Here is a 20,740-nt window from a genome sequence, read left to right as displayed (position 1 = left end):
CGTCTCGGGTTCCGCCGCTTTTCGGTTCCGCCCTGTCCTGCTGCTTCAGCTCGGGGCTTCGCTGGGTAGCGCGGGGCCTGGGGGCTGGCCGCGGTCAGCAGGGGCCCAAGGCAGAAAACAGGGAGGCTCCCAAGTGAATAGCCACCACCACTCGTGGCCTCATTTATGCTCCATCGTCCTTCTAAGGTGTAGTCAGGGGCTTGGGAGGGGAAAAACAGTCTGGAGCTCGGCAGAGGGGTGAAATCTGCCTTTGCCTCAAAGTGAATTAGCACAGACTCTAAACCAGAAAAACTTTCCAGGCATGCCGCTTTTCCGTCCCTTGCAAGCCTGAATTGTTACAACATTTCTTCTATCAGCCTTGAGCACATACCACGTGTTTGGGATTGGGGAGGTAAGAGACCAGCCTCTACTCCACAGAAGGTCCCAGAGTTACAAATATGGAAACAGCACACGTGCAGTTTGGGTTAGTTGGGGTTAATCGCATTTCAGCTTGGAAAATATGCCCAACATAGAATCCGCTGATGTAAAACTATTCATGGGCCTTCAAGTGCTAGCGCCTTATTTCTCCAAGATGGTCCAGTGACCAAATAGTTAGAAGTTGGATTACAAACTAAGAAGAAAAACAAAAATGGCCATATACCAGAAAGGAAAGGTTCTCACTGTGAAGTGCCCTATTGTTCCCATTATCTCCATGAGTTTTGTTGGAAAACATTGGGGAGTACCACTTACAATAAGTTAACCGATTAGTCAGAAACTCTGCATGGGTGCTAATATAACAACTAAAAGTATGACTGTTGTTACCTGACCTCTAGAACTGACTGATCCATTTTGATGTGTTTTACGAAATATTTACATTGTACATGTGTGTACTGGCCTTTAAATGTTTTGCTTATCGGTCCCTTACTTCAAAAAAGACGGGCTGTGTGGTGGAAAGATAGCAGAGGACTGAGTCTTAGTTCTGGCATTGCCAATAAGCGGTTGTGTGACTTTGCTCTGAGCTTGGTTTCCTCATCTGCAAACTAAAGGGGAAGGAAGAAAGGGAAATGATTGCTTGACCCTGCAGTTCCAAGATTCTGTGGCTGACTCTATATTTGGCAAAGTGAGTCCTGATTTGGCCACATGTCAATTATCTGCTCAAATTGAAATTATCTAGAAAGGACACAATTAAAAAATCTTTTTTAAGCAAATGACTCTTACACCAACTCAACTTATTGAATCATAGACACATTAACATCACATATATAATGCATGAAACAAACTTTCCTAGTACTTATACATACATAGATTTATAGCAGTACATATAAAGGAAGCTAGCTATATAGTCACAGTGATTGATATACAGTCAACAACCAATATATTAAATAAATCTAACCATTAGCGCTATAGGTCAAAATAAGTCTTACCATGTAAGGGATAGACAGGACAGAAATATGCGGAAGAGTTCATGAAAAATACACATGTCCTGAGAGGACTGGAGGTAGAACTCCATCCCCACACAGGCTGATTACAAATTGTTCACTCTGATACATAAAGGTCTTCACAGTGGAACCCCAGACTTACCTTTCTTTGTTAACTTTGCATTCTCCCCATCTTGAACTCTGCTGCAAACTAGACTGCTCAGCATTAACCAAGCACTGTTTCCCTGCACATTTTTTTTATCCTGCCTAGAAACCCTAGCTTTTTCCAAGACATCTACTTCAAGTGAATCTTCCTTCCAGACTCTCAAGCTAGAAACCACAGCTTGTTTCAATTCCTCAATCCACGCCCATCCCAGCTTTCTGAAATACAGATCTCACCTGTTCCTATCACTAACTCCTTTCAGTTCTTTCTAGCCCATTTTTTACTTCCTGTATGCCACATTTTTTACATAGTATTTATTCTCTAAAGCTTACCGCATGTGATACTCATTTCAAAAATGAAAACTTTCTCCATAATCATAAATTACAACTACCTCCATGGAAGCATTTGTAGATGTTAGGACCCCTCAGAATACATATGCATTCTCTTATAATCACTGGAGTAAGCTGTGTGCATGGTGGGGGGCGGGGGAGGGCCACAATTGGGAGTAGTTGAGGAGGAATGTAGAGTGGGCAGATACAGGCAAAAAAAGATATATATTGATTACTCTTTCTTAAAGCAAGTTCCAAATGTTCTTACAGGATTAAAAACAAAGAAAATGTTTTTTTATCCTAAAAAGCTTTCTAATCCTAGAGTTTTCCATAAAGTTATCCTCAATGAAATATCCAATAGAGCTTATATTCTCATCAGAGAAACTCAACACGCTTTTTGAAAATACCAATATCAAAATTTGGACTTTAGGATATTCAGTGCATTTTCCCTCAAAACACCAAACCTACATTTGTTTTTTTTAAAAAAACACTGCTAGTTAACATCCGGCACATGTGAAATATATCAGAAATAATTAAGGGGCACAATATAATTCTAAGGGGTATATTAAAATGATAATAACATACCCTCAATTATTTAAGGGATCATTGTATAACTTGAAATCTAATGATATTTTATTCTTGCTCTCTTGCCTGTAATTACTACCTAACAAAATTAAACAAAGTCTGCCCAATGCTTAAATTACTCTTTTGCAGTGATCTTTGAGTTTCCGTGACCCAAGCCAGTCTTTATTTTCGCAGTGAAACATGATATGGAGTCCTATACAGGCTTGTCTGCGGGCAGAGCAGAGCATACTTCGATCGTGCCAATTTAAGTAATGAATAAATTACATTCTGGTTTTACACAGAAAAAGAATGTTCTTTAGGAATTGCATGGAAAATAAAAAAATAGTCATACAAGAATAAATTGACAATAAATGTCATCAAGAGGAAATTATATCCCGAAGAAATCTGAATTGGAAAGGCCTAGAGAGCTCACCTACCACTTGTGAGCACACATTTATTCAAGAATGTCACTTACGATGTTTTGGATCATCCAGCTTTAGGCCTAGGTTTATGAGCAGCTAATCAGGGGGCCAGAGTACTTCAGTGGGGTGTCTGGTGGTGAAGAGCTTGAATTATTAGAAAACCTTTCTGTGGGGACAGAGCCAGGAGTGCAGTTTCCAGGCTCTCGGCCTCACGTGGAAAGGTGCTGGCTCAGGTAGTAAATGGCCATCAACTGTGATCAGATGGCCATCAACTGTGGCTAGTTGGACTTCAGCTGTAACCCGTGAGCCATTGGCCACTAATGTAACTGCTGTGGCTACGCTAACAGAGAATGGGAGCTAGCAAGAAGATGGTGGGTGGCAAGCACGAATTGCAGTTAGCAGAGCGGATTGCAGTTAGGGAGTCAGTCGGTTGGCAGAAAAGCAGACAGCAGGTCGCACGTTGTGTGAATCCAGCCTCCAGTGAGACTATAGTGGTATGACTGCCGTACCTATGGCTCCGTGGGTGTTCCTTTTGGCCTCACTATGTCCTGTGTTCTTGTGTGGGGAGCAGGAGCTGAGACCCCGCCTGACACTCAGCATGACAAATGGCACAGCCAGCAGGGTCTCCAGCATGACTCCCCGCAGGACACCTTCTAATCACCTAAAATCCAGTTCCTTTGAGATTGTTCCCTTTGCACTGATTTTGAAGAACTCTCCCTCTTCTGTAATGAGTTACATTGTGGTTGGGACTGCAAGCTTGCAAGCCAGAGTGTAAATGTGAATCATAGATCTGCCGCTTCCTAGCTATGTGGATTTGAGAAAATCACTTCACCTCTCTGAGGCTAGCGAACTAAACCGTATAAAAATAGGACCTGTGGTTACTAAGGACTAAATGAGAATTAAAGCACTTAGCCCAATGCCTAGCACAATGCATAAGTGTTTTAAAAATAGCTATATAATAACATTCTCTAAGTGATGCGTTCTCAGTCCCTTCCGTTATGTCATGTGACATGACTCTGATCCAGGGAATCAGTCCCACTTCAGGTTGATGATGTCTGTTTTAGGAGCCGTAACTGAACACTGGGCCCTAAACAAAGTCAGATCAGCATGCTATAGAGTGGTCCAGTTGGCCAGACATTTAAGTCTCTGCTCTTGTGGGTGGTGTCCAGGAGAAGCCTGGGCTTGGAACAGAGTGCAGGAAGGGCTAGAAGTTTGCAAAGCTGTAGACATGGCTGCTGGGGTCCTGAGCATAAAAGCAGGAAGTCAGCAGACAGCAGCACACATAGTAAGACAGACACCCCCAGCTCTTAACTCCCTGAAAGACCATGACAGGTGGGACTACAGGTCTCCCAATCAGGGGGAAAATGTTCAAGTGACTTTATGCAGGATGTGTGAATTGAGGAGACCTGGGGTGGAGGTGAGGGGGAACCTATTAATACCATCCAATCATTTATTATTTTTATGTGCCAGGCATTGAGGAAATTTTTAGTTAAAACAACTTTAAAAAGGTAAAAATACATATTTTATTTCTGATCCTAAAGTTACCAATATTAAAAGACAATTTAATACTTTCTATTCCCTGAGCATAGGGCTATTGTCCAATTTCATTGATTCTCCAGAGGTACACTGTCCAGTAGGGTAACCACTAGCCACATCTGGTGATTTAAGTTTAATTAACTCAATTAACATTCAAAATGTAGCTCTTCAGTCACACCAGGCACGTTTCAAATGTTCAGTGGCCACAGAAGGCTGGTGGCTCCAGGACTGCTCAGCATAGATAACATTTCCATCATCACAGAAAGTTCTGTTGGACAGAGCGCCTAAAGAGTGACAGCCTTTTAAAGTTATATTCTCTCTGGATAGCCCATCAATAAATGAACAGGGTGGAAATATGCAGCAATTGCTAACTTATTGTATATTGAACCCTGATTTAAAATAAGTGCCCCCAAAATATGGAGGAAACGGAACTCATATAAAAGCAAACCTGTAGCCAAATACTCCTCTTCCTTTTCTGGTGTCCAGTCACCGTATTCATAGACTGTCACAAAGGAAAAGAAACAGGAAACGGAAGATGTGTTCTCTCAGTGACATGATAAACTACCAAGAGAAAAAGAACAGATGGAAAAATAATGAACCTCGTGGTATCTTAAAGGAGTGGTACTTTTCTGTTGTAAAGTGTATTCTAGTGACTTCCAGTTGTGAATACTATCTTAGACTTACCTCAGAAGAAAATGAATAAATGTTGTTGAAAATTGGAATCAAGAGGAATATAATTACAGATTTTCTGTTGAAATACATAGAAACCATGCATTTTGTCTTATAGCTTACCATTTCAAAATACTCAAATATTTTGACATTGATTTTTCTCTTTGAGCTTCATTCTAAAAATCTAATTTAAAATGCTATGCAGCACATTTTAAAGATTATATTTTAGTGAAATTAAACATAGTGAGAGTCTCTATCTTTAAAACTGCTTTCATAAGCTCATGGAAAGTTAGAGATGGAAAGAATCTATTTTCTTTAGTCCTAGACGGAAAGACTATTTTCCAGTGTTTTTACAACTATTTTTAGATATAGAGCCTTTTGTTTAAACAAAATCTTTTCTAGAATCAGGGCAGAGAGGTAGAGGGAGTGCTAGTAAAAAGCGCGCACACACACACACACACACACACACACACACACACACACAGCTGTTGTATTGTTGAAGCATGAGTGGTAGATGGCCCCAAACTGGCAGATGACCTCCCCTACCCTAATCAACCCCGGTAGCTGCCTTTAAGTGACCCTGTGGACATGGATTGTAAACCATAGATTTCATCCAACCTCGGTTTTAGAGATAAAGACATTGAGATCCAAAAGGTTTAGGTAACTTGCCCCAGCCCACAAATAGGTGGAGAACAGAGAATTCCACGTCAGGTTTCTTCCAGAGGTCTTTCCAAAGCTGGCTATACCATAACTTAATACAAAAGATATTTAGTAGGCTCAGCTGTCCCATGTCTGCTCAGCTCCTATGACCAGAGATTCAGCCACGGGTCCAAACTACAGACAGAATGCACTGCTTCCTGAGAACAAACACGCTGGCCTGAGGAAGGAAAGCAACTTGTGAGATCGATGAAGCAATCCTGAAGGGATATGGTAGTGCATGTTATAAAGGTCAGACAAAAAGGTTAATTTTGCATCACAAAAGAGGAACAATCTCACAGACTAATTACTAACATTTATGATAGTTCTCTGACCGGTCACTCCTGCAAAGGCAAAAACAACTTGATACAGTGCAAGAAACATGGTCCGTAGAATAGACGGATTAACATGAATCCTGCCTCTAATACTAAATTTCTTCGTCTATGAAATAGGGATAATATTTATTAACAAGGTAGTTGTCTATACTCAATTAGTAATTGAATATATACATATATGTATATATATTATATATATATATAATACATATTATATATATACACATATATATATACCGGGGGTGCCAAAAATGTATACACGTGACTTGTATTCATCTTTTGTTATTGGTATATGTTGAGCATTACAATTTTAATACAATTTTTTCCTTTCTTAAAATGTGTATACATTTTTTTGGTACCCCTGGTATAGTCAGTAATGTGTCTAGAACAATAAATACTGGTTTCCTTCCACCTTCTTAACAACTTTGTCAGAATATAAGATATAACCATTTTTTCCTAACAATTAGAGAATCATTTTCCTAGTATGTTTTCAAAAAGGGTATATTACCAAAAACTAATTTGCATATTACCTAATAAAATGTATTTCCTTATTGTTTTCTATTATAGCCTTCATTAGTTCAGGTGGGTAAACAAGCCCCATGATGGGAACGGAGGAGATAAATTCGCAATGCCTTTCAAGAGCTGTTATTACTTTGCTCCTTTTCTCTAGTAATTCATCCAAACATTCAGAACCGTTCCAGGTAACCAAATCGCACAAAAGAGATCAGTCAAGACCAGGAAAAGCAAAACACACACACACACACACACACACACACACACACTCCACAAAAGCCCTTATTCTTCTTCATTTTTTTTTTAATTGCTATAGTTGTCAGTACTGACAAACCAAAATCCAGAGAAAAATCATATATAAGGGTTTTCCATTTTACCCTTGCTAGTTTGGTACTAGTTTAGATACACAACATTTTCACTTAGTGTCATTTTCATTTGATCCAATCGTGATAAAAATACTTGAAATGTAATAACAGTTCCATACTACTACCCCTACTATATCTATTCCCCACGCAAGAAAAAAGAACCAATTTCATTTCTACTTATAATTGTTAAAATTTACCTTACCAGCATACAAAGTCAGTTATGTAAACATCATACAACACAAGTACAACTTCATACTTGGAATGCACTGGGGGCCAATAATCCTTACAGTAGAGAGTTAAATTTATTTCTGCAAATCAAGACTATTAGTGTTTCAATTCCATCTAAGGTAATGACTACGAAGTTAAAATATAGTACAAGTCCCAAAGGGATTTGTTCTATGTTTATTCATTCATTCAGAGGGTACATAACGACTAATGACTATTTTAGTAGATGGCAAAAGTATATTTTAATATCAGGATAACATAAATAATAAATGATAACATAGGACTCTAAGTTTCAAAGAACTTCATGAATGCTTGAAATGCTTAATTCATCTTCGACTTATCAGCTTTTCTTTTTTAATATTCTGTTTTTTACAAAGAATAAAAAGGAGAAAACTTGAGGTGATTCGCTCAGTGTCACACAGATCAATATTCCCTAGGTTAACAGATTTATTTACAAATCACAGAGACACATTTTAAAAAAGAAAATTGGAAAAAAAACACTTTTTTGTTTGTTTGTTTTTTAATATCTGGAAGGTATCAAATAATAAACGAAAGAAGAGAGCTGGTATACTTTTCAAGAGAAAAATTCACATTAGGAGTTAAAAATCATCCTGGTTAGGAAAGAATGTCAGGAATCTGCATGCCATATCTCTTTTTACTCCTTTCATTTTAGGACTAAATCCTAGAATAGGGTGGGAAAAGAATGCAGCCAAAGCATTATTTATAAAGTTCATAGTTTTAAAATCGAAGATATTCAGATTGTAGTTTCATCATATTACTTGTTCCCTATAAATATGAGAATTATTTGAAAAGCATATCTTTGATTGTCATTAAAAGTGAAAGAGACCTAATAAACACATAAGAAATGCCCAATATGTATTGAAAGCCCAAACTGTAAGAGCCTCTCTTTTGACCATTCTTTGTCTTTTTTACTAATAATTTGGAAGATAAAGAAAAACATAAAAAAGAAAAATTTAAAAACCACAAGAGAACTATGGCTAACATTTTGATGTTTTTCCCTCTAGTCTTTGCACTAATTATATTTTACCAAAATCATAATCGTATTGCATATCTATACATATTGCATATATATCTTATACCCTGATTTTTTTCACTTCATATTTTATCATTATCAGTTCTGAATTTCATTCAATATCTCAAAGAGGTGTATGGTTTTTAACTGTTATCTTTATTTTTTTCTGAATTTTAGAATTAATACATGCTCATTTGGGGGGGTTAAAACAAATCACAAAAGTATAAAAAAGTAAAAAGTATGTCCTTCTATAAAACTTTGACTCCATCCTTAACCCTAAAAAATAGCCACTTTTAACAGTTTACTCAGTATCTTCCCTGCCTCGTTTCTGTAGTACATAAACAACAACAATTTGTTTCTCTATTCTCTCAGGAATGAACATTTATGAGACTTCAATTTTTCACTACATGAATAGTGTAATTTACATTTTTGCATACTAATAGTCAAAGTAATACAATAGAAAGTATTTCAAGATTCAAAAATAAAATCTCTCATTTTTCATAATTGGTAACCAAAATATAGACCTTGCGTTAATTTTAAATTCAAATTTGTGCCAATATTTTATTGTTGTTATTATTTATTTTTAATTATGGGCAATTGTAGTACTAAATTCTAATATTTCAGAAGTCCCTTGGGTGGATAGATTCATACATGGATATTTAGTCATTATCTCAGGATTTTACTACCCTAAATCCTCCATGCAAATCAAGTAAATTTTTTAAAAGTAACTAAATTGACATCAGGAATTATTAGAGAAATGTACCTAACATTCCAAATTATCGAATTCTCAGGAGGTTGTGAAAGGTCTCTATAATTCTCAATAGTATCTGGCGATTTACAAGGACAAACACACCCACACAGGAAGCTTACATGACATTGCAAATCCAAGTTCATATTTTATGTAGATACCCACCTCCAAAACCATCACAAGGCAACCAGGGACATTTCTGCCAAAAGACCAGAGTTGCATATACCTGTATACATACGTTAGTGTCTGCATTTTCATATTATAAAAGTTATGCCTGAAATGCGAAAAATAATCATTTAAACACAATACATAAGATATTTTGTTTAATTTATCTCAAGATTAGTTTATTTGAATACATGTGGGAATCCAGTATCATCTTACAACTGATAAAAGTTAACAATTTTTTAACTTCATGTGAACACAATTTCTAAGCACATTTTAGCTCCTAAAACAATAACATAAATTAGACCCAAGTGATGTAATTCAGTCACTTAAACAAAAAACTATAATTTTATATATATGTATGTAAATGTATTTATGCATATATGTGTATATATATACACATATATATGTACTTATATATATGAAGTCACGGGATATTGAGTACAGCATAAGGAATAGAGTCAGTGGAACTGTAACAGCTATATACAATGTCAGAGGGGTAGTGGATTGGGAGAGAAGGGTTATCACTGTGTGAGGGGTATAAATATCTAACTATTACATTGTTTTGTACACCTGAAACGTAGAAGGAGGAGGAGGGGGAGGAGGAAGAAGAGGAGAAGAAGCGGGAGGAGGAGGAGGAGGGGGAAGAGAAGGAGGAGGGGGAGGAGGGGAAGGAGGAGGAGGAGGAAGAGGAGGAGAAGAAGGAGCTGGTATGAGAAAAAGATTAAATATAAATATCTATAAAAATACTCACATGTTTAAAGGTTTCCTTTGTGATTAGTGAGGGTACTCTGGAGAGTCCCAATTATGACACTTGCATGTATAACCCATCTTCTCCACAGCACCAGCAATGTTGGGGTGATGACCAGTGAAGGCAGAACATCCCCCAAATGATCCTCTCTCCCTTTACCTTTAATGGGAGTTAAAGAGTGCAAATTTTGACTCAAGCACCAAACACTAGATACCACATTCCAAAGTGAAATATGACAATATAATGTAGCATTCTGTCAAAGGAAGGGTTCCAGAAAGAGTTCCAAAACTCTTACAACCACTTCCCCATGTGGAAGGTGAAAAGAGAGGAGATTGTTGAAGATGAAGGTTTTTGGAGAAAGTTGCCAGCATGCTGTTGTGGACTGACCTTTCTCTCTAGAAGATCTATGGGGTCCTTTGTTTCTCACTTCAAGCCTGAGGCTCAGTGCTTCAAAGGACCACCCAGGGAGTTTAAAAATTGTTTCCTCATTATCCTCGGTTTCAGACGGTGAAGTATTTCCCTTGGACCAGATCTAAGCCACCCAAGAGAGAGAACTGTCTTAGGTGCTGTTCAAAGATCACTCGTTGGAAAGAAAGTACCAGAGTGAACAGAAGCAAGGGGTGTACTTCTAAAAAACTTCTAGGTGCTGTGGAAGCCAAAATTAAAAAAACACACAAATGTACTTCTGTGTGTCAGGGAGCTTCGGGAGAGACATCCCAATGATGAGAAGTCTCCAAAGAAAAACCTGCTGGAAAAGATGGTAGTTTTAAACACATGCCAACACCAGAGGTGTAAACACTAGATCACCAAGAGCTCTTGCCAAATAGGAACTTTCTTATCGCCCTCACCTCTTCTCCTCCATGAGCTCTAACCCTGGAGCAGCAAGAAACCTTAGTTAGCAAGGTGAGGAAAGAGATGAAACACTTTCGGGGGGAGGGGGAGAGAGACAGAGAGAGAGAGAGAGAGAGAGAGAGAGAGACAGAGACAGAGAGACAGAGAGACAGAGAGAGACAGATATCCAGGAGAGATCCCGTACTCCCATTTTCTATCGTCCCTTGCCTCCAGCACACACAAGCTAGGAGAGGGAAGACACTTAACTTTAAAACAAGATTGAAATTTTGATCATTACATGGACATGCAGATTACAAATCACTATGATTAATTTTCTCAATTAGAAGTGATCAGAGAATTGTTTGGTTTTTTATGTATGCTTATTTAATTGAAATACACAGAATTTTCATGAATTAAAGGAATGGAGATATTCAAACACTAATAGAAAATCATTAGACTCATCTGGGTGTTCAAACCTTATGCAACACTTCAATCCATCTGATGCAACACTTCAATCCATCTGGTTTTATGAAACCAAAACTTTGAACAGAAGCAAAAGTGTAAAAGTTCACACATTACCTTTTATATGTTCCTAAGTATGAAATTGTATCAATTTATTAAATTAAATTTAAAGTACAGGCCTGCCCAATTCTTTTTAATTCCACAAATACCTAGCTAGCATCCCACAGTAACATGTAAACAAATCTCTACGTTTCTTAGTGAACTTTTTCCAATCTCCAGAATAAATTAAACAGTACTGGATCGAGAACATGACTTTCATGTTCTAGGGATGGTTTCATTCATTACTTTATATTGTATTCGTGATGCAGCAAAGAGTGAAATTTTTCAACTATGTATCGTATTTATTCAAAACAAATTGACAGGTTCAAGCCCCTGTCTTCAGAAAAGCCAGCAGCATTTTTTATTTTTTAACACACTCAAAGTAAGGTTTGGCTGAAGCCCTTAATATGCCCCTGAACAACCATGCAACTAAAAACCCTCAGGAGATGTTGAGAACTGTCTGATTTCAATAAGAATGACCAGAAAAGTCATGGGAACTCACTGAATTTTCATTTGCAAAATGATCAGACCATTTTATTAGCTGTCCCTTTGTCTTAATCTCTCCAAGTCTTGACTTTCAGACATGTGCTTTTATCCTCCTCTGCATGCTACAGTTTATTAATAATGACAACCCACATTGTTGAGTGCTTGTCCTGTCCCAAGCACTCTACTATGTATTTATATACATCTCTCACTTTATCTTCATACAGCCCTGTAGTATTATCAGCCCCATTTTACAGATAAGGAAACTAAGGCTTATCCCTGGTTGCACTGTTAGTAAGTAGAGGATCTGGGAATTTACACAGGTAGCCTGGCACCAGAGTCTGTCATCTTTCTCCAAAAGAAAGAGTAGAGTGGAGTCTCTAGTTCAAAGGGTAAAAAATATCGGTCTTGCTTTCTTTAATAAAACGTATGTGAATCTCCCCCATTTCATGGGGAAAGAAAAAAGGAAACATTCCACCAAAGGTGAAGTAGTAGAAAAGTAAACATAGCTATTTTTGTAACCATTACAATCTGCTGACATACACACTTATTCCCAACTCCTGGATGATGTCACTATGTCAACAGCGACAAAGCTTCCTCAATCCAGACATAAAATAACAATAATCCCAACAACATCTAAAATTCAAACGTTGAACCTTTAAAAACTGCATTTTCATATTTTAATATAATTTTATGCTCACAATGATCCTCTGCGTGGGTGTTGTTCATGCTATGTTTTTGATGAGGAAACTAAGATTGAAAGCTTTTAAAATTGTGATTTATTACAAACTAATACATGACAGAGTCAGGACTAAAGGGGGCATATATCAAAGGTCAGTTGAAATAGCAACCCATTTTTGTACCAACTTCTAGACTTCTCTTCACTACCAATACTTGTACTAATCATTCTTGATTCTTATGCTTTGCATTTTTCTGTAATCAATATGCCTCAGAAATCCTCTAACATACATCGAGTCCCTCGCTTTAGTCCGATGAGATAATTCATGGCAAGTAACAATGCACATGGTTTTCAGAGGTAGAAACGGAAGCTTCAAGAGGCAAACAAGTGGGCCACGTCAATGGAATGCAAGAATCTTACAGAAGTTTACAAACCTGAGTTGGATTTATGTCCTAATATGGCAAGACATGCTTTTTCTCATGAGAGAGCGCATTGTAGAAATTCAGAACCATGCCAATATATTTCACAGTAAGCGAGTCACCCAGAGCTCCCTTCTCTGAGAAAGCAAAGGTCCATGCAAGCCATTAGTCCTGCTAATTAAATTCCAGGCTTTTCTTTTCTGAATTCCAAAAGTTGAAACATTCTTTTCTATCTAGTCTTCATTTCCTCCTAGTGAGAGACTCAAAAACATCCCCACTCTTCAACCACTGTATTTTCCATACTCTCCATGGCCACAGATGCTAATAATTCACTAGCACAGTGGTTCTCAGATTTTAGCACGCCTCAGAATCATCTTGTTAAAACACAGATTGCTGGGCACCCCCCGCCCCCCCGCAGAGTTTCTGATTCAGTCAGTCTGGAGTGGGGACGGATACTCGGCATTTCTAACAAATTTCCAGGTGACGCAGACGCTGCTGGTCTGGGTACCACAGGACTAGGACTTCTCCATGTTCCCTTAAAGGGTCCCCACAGAAAAGCGTTCAGCTGCTAAGGTTCATGAATTGCACAAATGGTGTTCAGTGCCTTGGCCCAAAATTGAAAGCTTCTATCTGGAGGGGGAAAAAAAAAGTTGTCATGACTCACTGTCTTTTCAAGCTTTGCCAACCACAAAATTAAAAACAGAAAAGGTCTAAACTGAAAGCAAAATGAAAACAGCTGAAATAAAACTGTCTAAATTCTGAGACGTATAGCCTGATGTCTAGAGTAGGACAAAAGAGAAAATAATGATTCAAATACACCCTAGGCTGAGCCCACTAAGAGTTGGTACCACCGAGACTGCCAGGAAAACCGACGTCCTAACCCCAGAAACCAGTCAGACACTTGGCTCCCAGTTTTCTTTAACTGTCAACAATAAGTTCTTCCACAGGGCTCTCCAAACACTTCATCGACCTATAACTCTTTAAATTAACTAACTCCTTCTACAACTTCTCTATTATTTTTTTAACACAGAAAAAATGTCAGTTGTCAATAAGCAAATACTGCTGGAACATCAAGCAGGTAGACTGAAAATCTGAAGAAAGAAGTTGACAGAGAAGTTTCCTTAAGGTTCCTTTATTTTTGTAATTATTGTCTCTAGACAAGTCTCAGTGAGGATTTTAATTCCATTTTTCATCTATTTGAAGAAAAATTAAGGCATTTTATGTTATGGTATAAAGTTCTTCACTATTCTAGTTTGCTTATCAAAAGCGTGACTAGTGTTTTAAATAGCACTGTTAGATTAAATAACAAAATATAAATGACAAGAAATATTATTATATAAGATATAACATTTCTGCTTAGAAAATAAGCTGTTAGTTCTATCTTTAATATAGCAATATTTTGCAGAAACTACTGACCTTTTACTCTGATCACCACGAGTCCATTAATTTCAAAATTACTCACTGCCAGCCAGTGAACAATATGCTACTAAGTAATAAACCTACGCCATCCAAATGTAGTTTTTCTGTCCCAGTCCAAAGAAAAAGAAAACAGAAGCATAATGATAAGGTCACTGAATACACACTTTTGAGAGAAGTCTTTCTGTATGAACATGAGTCACCAAAACGACTTCCTTAGTGATAAAAGTTGCCTAAGTAACCTAGATGCCTTACTATGCTAAGAAGTCCATGGGCAGTGTGCTGGGTTTCAAACCCACTAGTCATTTCCGTTACTTAATTGCTAACTGCTCTTCTCCACTGCAGTTTGGGGCCTGTGTTTTATGTAGTAACCCAGCAACTAGATATTATGCTATATTTTATCCAGGACAACAAAACAGTAAGCTTTACATTTCAAGGATTTCAGAGTTAAGTCAATGTTATTCCACCCTGACTTTACAGGGGTGTGTGTGTGGGGGGGGGCATTATGTTAAACTAGGTGTCCATGTGGCAACACTTAATTGCAAGACTTAGAGATGAAATGATTTAACAGAGAAGAGCGAAGTAGATCAGGCGCCCTCTGAGCACAAGGAAGGTGCTAGATTCACTTATGGCTCCTTAGCACCCAACAACGGAGCCTGGCACTCAGTAGGACTCAAAATGCATTGGCTGAAGGGGGTCATTGGTTCTCTTCAGAATAACCTAATCTATGAAGTCATTGTACCACTACCAAGTTAGGATTTTATCAGGCTGTTTAACACTTTCATGCATTCTTTCACCCTTACATCTACAATAGGACTGTGCTTTTTTTTTTGCTCTTACCCTTGTATATACGGGTATGCGAGGTGCTTTAAACATGCTCCATTTAAAAACAGAGCTGGTGTTGATGAGCATTATTTGGAAAACTCTTATCACCAAAGGCAATAACATTAGTACTGTGCAAGAAATGTTCAAAGCTGGGTGGTAAGCTCGTATATGTTATCAGTAATGTTGCTTTAGTTTGGCCTTGAGAATCTTGGTTCTCTTGTAATTCACTGACCCTCTCATTTCACACAATTGTCTCACGATTCTTGGACTGTACAATGTAAATACCCGAAATGTTAATAAATCTCCCTAAAATTCAAATTAATAGAGAGTAAGTATGGGGAGAAGCTGTCCTTATTTATAAAGGTAATGTGTTCCAAAAATGTGGTCAGTTATTTCTTTTCCAGTAGCAAATGAGGTGGAGGACTTTTATTCACTTAACTGTGTGCAGGAGTCATATGCCATAACTATCAAATCATTCTGGTGGGTTGAGTCAGATTTAAGAAATGAGATCTCCACAGAAAACCCCTAAAAATGTCCATAAATGTCTTGATGATTCATTAAGGGCATCATATTCTCTGAATCAAAAGGGGTCCTATTGCTGCAACAGAACAGGGGGAAAAAGTCCAAAGAGATAGACGGACACCATGATAAGAACGCCAAAAAGCCTTGGATATGTCACCCACCGTAGTACAAAAATACCGTAACTTGTTAGGTACCATAGTACAGTGAAGTTTAGAGTATGGGGCCTGGAATCACAAGCCCTGGGTTCAAATCCCAGGTCTGCCACTTGCTGGCTGTTTGAGCTTCAGTAAGTTACTTAACCTCTCTGTGCCTTAGTTTCTGCATCTATCTAATAGGGCTGTGTGAGGAGTAAATACATTAACACACAGCAAATAAGTTAACACTTGGCATGTAGTTGTCACTCGTTATATGCAACTTATCATTATGTTTACCATTAACTTTCCTATCTGGGCCAGGCTCCAAGTCTAGTACTGATATCACAGTATGCCTGGCTATCATTTTCATTGTTTAGAGCTCACTAATCAAGGACAATGAAAACCCACCCAGAGTTAGCAAGAGAAAAGCCCTGATGCAAATATCTCTGCACTGTTTTCTGTTCACACATGTCCAATCTTCTAAAGTTCTAGAGATAAGATGAATAAATTACAATGTTGTATCAGAACAATTTTTCATAATTTATGCTATGAAGAAAATGTACTAAATCTATACTAAGCTCAAGTTCTATAATATTTTTGCAGCTATTCCACATATGAGCCACATTATATTAGAAGACATATTTCTAGTAGTTAGCTAATTAGAAATATAACACTCAATATTTTAGAACCATTGCAGTAGAATTATGGAGAGAGCTGACCATCCCTTTATTCTGCTATAGTTAGGTCAGAATCGTCTTTCTGTACTTATTATTTCTCATAATTTTAATAAGTTTTAATTATCTTTTGCCTTGCATAGTTTTATCATTATGCCATTCAATATTTCCTTCCATTTGCCACAAGATACCATGTAGTGTTACTCTGCTTTTGTGTGTTTATTGGTTTCTAATACTTGGTCTTTTCATTTTCACTTCCAGCTTCTACAAATCTTAATGATCTCTGTCAGCATATGGGTACATAGAGACAGAAGTTTGATGGGATATATTTTATCAAACATATTCAAAAGTAAATTGAATAGGCAGGATTCTGAAGAAAATCATTTCACTGACTAAATAAATGTGATATGCCAGAGCTAAAGCAGCTCCAAATGTTTGGAAAGAGTAGCCAATTCATTAATCAGTTTTAAGATAAGTGAGATAGATTTCTCTTTTTTCCCCAAAAAGCATACAGGAAAGAGATTCTGGCGATATAGATAAAGATATTTCCTTTCCAACTTCACAGTTTACCATAAAGACAAATCAGAAATTATTTTTTTAAAATGTGCTCATTTCTTTAAAAGAAAACAGTGCTATCAAACAGTTATTATCTTTAGACCCATTACCTAAATATCTCCTCAAACAAACTTCCACCACTTAGGAACTAGATGACCTCCTCAAATAGGCAGAATAAAATTCTAGGATGTCAAAGCATTTGGCAAATTTTCTAGTAGTGACACGACCTTCTTCTTTACCCTGAAAAAATGGTAAAAACAACATTATAAGTCAAAGGTAATATGCATGCTTTTTTTTGTAGGAGTCTTAATAAACTGTGACAGTATCATTTAGGACTCTTTTTTTTGACATCTCATTACTATTTTTTATATTGACTAAATGTTGAAAAGACAATAGAGTTTGGATATATTGTTACGTAAGATACATTATTAAAATTAATTTAATCTTTTTCTTTTCATGCTTTTAATGTGACTACACCCCAAATTTAAAGTATGTGCATGCCTCATACCACATTTCTTCTGGACAGCACTGGTTTAGAAAAAAGGGGGGGGGGGAGCAAGTATTTGCTGAATGCCTACCATAAGAAATATTACAAAGACAAATATGCCATTGGGTCCTACATCCACAGGCTCTCTATAACAAGAAGAGACAGTTAACATAAAAAAATAATTATAATATTGGGTGACAAGTGCCATAATAGAACATGGATGAGCTCCATCAACAACCCACAGGGAGCTGATTACAGAAACATGGAGGAGGATCTATTCAAATATTAAGAAGGAGATAATATTTGCTAAGGGTATTCCAGACAGAAGGAACAGCATGGGGAAATGTGGAGGCATAAAGCTGCATGGGTAATTCTGGGAACAACAAATGGTTTGTGGCTCTAGTGTCCAATTGGATGCAGTGTGGGAGGTGGTAGTTGGGGCTAGGTTATAGTGCTTGTCCATGAGTTCTGGACTTTATCTCTTAAGTGAAATAGAGTCAAGAAAAGGTTTTAAACAACTGAGTGATGTAGTCAACCTATTTATGTTTTAGAACAGCTAAACTGGAATGCAATGAGGCCAGAAGCAAAGGGACTTGCTAAATGCAGGGCCTCAAGAGAGAAGAGTTGGCTAAGAAAAAATGTAATGAAAGGACTGAACACAAAACCAGGGAAACACCAATATTTCATGGGGGCTGGTGGGATGAGGTAGCAGGGGGAGGAGGTGGAGCAAAGCATCATCAGAAGGGACTGGGGACTTCGGGTACTTGCTGTAATTGCCTCCTCTCATGACCATATCAAAATTACAACTAAACTACAGAACAACCATCACTGAGAATCTTGTGAAGTCTATCTGACCAGAAGTCCTATAACTAAGGACATACAGAAGAAGCCACCTTGAGACTGGTAGGAAGGGCAGAAATGTGAAACAGGCTGGTCCCACAAGTACATGTGGTGGTTAAAAATTGGGAGGGATATCTCATCTGTGGAGGTCCCCCCTGAGAAATGAGGGGTCGTAGCCCCACACCAGGCTCCCCATCCCAGGGTTCCAGGGCCAGGGAGAGAAGTCCCATAACTTCTAGCAGTGAAAACCAGCAAAGACTGTGGCTGAGTGAGATGGAGGGCTGTAGGAGTTTCAGGCATTCTTTCTAAACGATCCATGCACGGATTTACTCACTGCTAGACTCACTCACTCTGGGCTCCAGCACTGGGGCAGCAGCTTGAAAGGTGCCAGGGTCATAGCGGGAGGAACTCAATTGTCTGGTTTCAGGGCTAGTGCTGGAGGAGCAGCTCTCTCCCAGACAAGAAGTGCTGGTAGAAGCCATTGTTCTTTTGTTGAGCCCTCTCCCCAACCAGCCTGCACCCCCAGTTGGCCACAATATCTCAGTCTCCATCAACCTGGCTAACACCATTAGCCCCTGGTGATTTCCTGAGACACCGACCACCCGATGTGCAGGCCCATCCAAGCAGCTTCCAGTGGCTTTTCCATATGAATGGCCTGTCTTGGCTAATGCTGCAGACTTTCCTAAAATTTCTCAAAGGTTCTCAAACCCCAAATAAATAGCAGCTGGCCTTGGCATACCCCGTCTCTTTTGCTAGGAAGGCACTAGAAACAGCTAGTCTCATTTCACAGATTAGCCTCTCCCAGTTAGCTCCAAGCCCAGCACAAGTGGCTACCAATTGCAGATCACTTTGTAGCTCATATCAATGGACCCCAGCAGGGCAGAGGCAGCACCAGAGCACCTCCCAATAGGCCGCAGAATGAACATACCCAGTGAGCAGCTTCAGACCACACCAGAGCACCACCTAACCACATCCACAAATGACATACCCAAAGGGCAGACTTGGCAGGCACAAGAGCCCCGCTAGAGTGAATTCTGCTCCTACACAACAGCTCCTCCACTGTAATCATGGCCAGTCCTCACAACCATTCAGCCTGAGGGTCAATCCCTTCCACTGATATGCAGACATCAATCAAGGCTCAACTACAACAGGAGGGCACACACAACCCACATAAGGGACACACCTGGAGCACCTAGCTCAGGTGACCAGGGAGACTGTGCCACTGGGCCCCACAGGACACCCACTACATAAGGCTGTTTTACCAAGACTGGAAAATGTAGCGGATCTAACTGATACATAGAAACAAACACAGGGAGGGAGGCCAAATGAGGAGACAAAGAGATATGTCCCAAATGAAAGAACAGAACAAAGCTCCAGAAAAAGAACTACACAAAATGAAGATAAGCAATCTATCAAGTGCAAAGTTCCAAACACTGGCTATAAAAATGTTCAACGATCTCAGTGAGAACTTCAATACAGAGATAAGAAACATAAAAATAAAGATAAAAGACATAAAGGAACCAGTCAGAAATGAAAAATATAATAACTGAAATAAAGAATACATTAGAGGGAATCAACAGATTAGATGAAGCAGAGGGTCAAATCAACAATTGATAACATAACGTAGCAGAAAACACCCAATCAGAATAGCAAAAAGAGCAAAGAAGGACTCTTTCAAATAAAGTCTGAGTTTTATAATTGGGTTGGTTTTGTTTTGTTTTCTGGATCAAGTGAAACAAGATAAAAAATCTAGCTTCATGTCTTTCTCTAACAGCAACTTGAATTTATTTTTTTTTACACTAGATTTTCCCTCCATATGTTAATTAACACATTTTGTCCCTTCCACATACTTACCACGTTCTCTTTCCTTAGACATAGACTGTGCATTAGACTTTACTGAAATTATAAATTACATGTAGTTGTATGGGAAACTATAATCTGCTTTTTTCCCCAAAAAAGATTCAAAGAGATTTCTAGGAGTTTATCTTTAAGATTCTTTATTTCTGAACGTTAAAAATCTGTGTTAGAGGAAACTGAATAAGTCTCCAATTTTCCATCTATATGGAGACCAGACCGACACACTCATATCAGATAAGGAACAATATAAGGCAATCAATATTTTAGTGAACAGACTAGAAGTGCTGTAAAGTGTAAAACTGCATCATTCAGCTTATACCCCACCTTCCCCAGGAAGTTTTACTTTATACAGACTGGAGAAGGGAAGAGATTTCCAGGTAAGGGGATCTCGATGAATTATCTTTCACCTCCAATCAATTTCTCACCTATATATATTTTTTCTGTGTCTCATATATCCATTCTCTCAGTTACCCTGCCTGGTGCCCTCAGAGCCCTGTGTGTGACTTGCTTCTCTAACTTCACAGCCTCTAACAATCATGCCCCTTCATC

This window comes from Rhinolophus hipposideros (assembly GCF_964194185.1).
Source record: "Rhinolophus hipposideros genome assembly, chromosome: 1".
In the NCBI taxonomy this organism is placed as follows: Eukaryota; Metazoa; Chordata; class Mammalia; order Chiroptera; family Rhinolophidae; genus Rhinolophus; species Rhinolophus hipposideros.
This window is presented reverse-complemented; position numbering follows the sequence as displayed.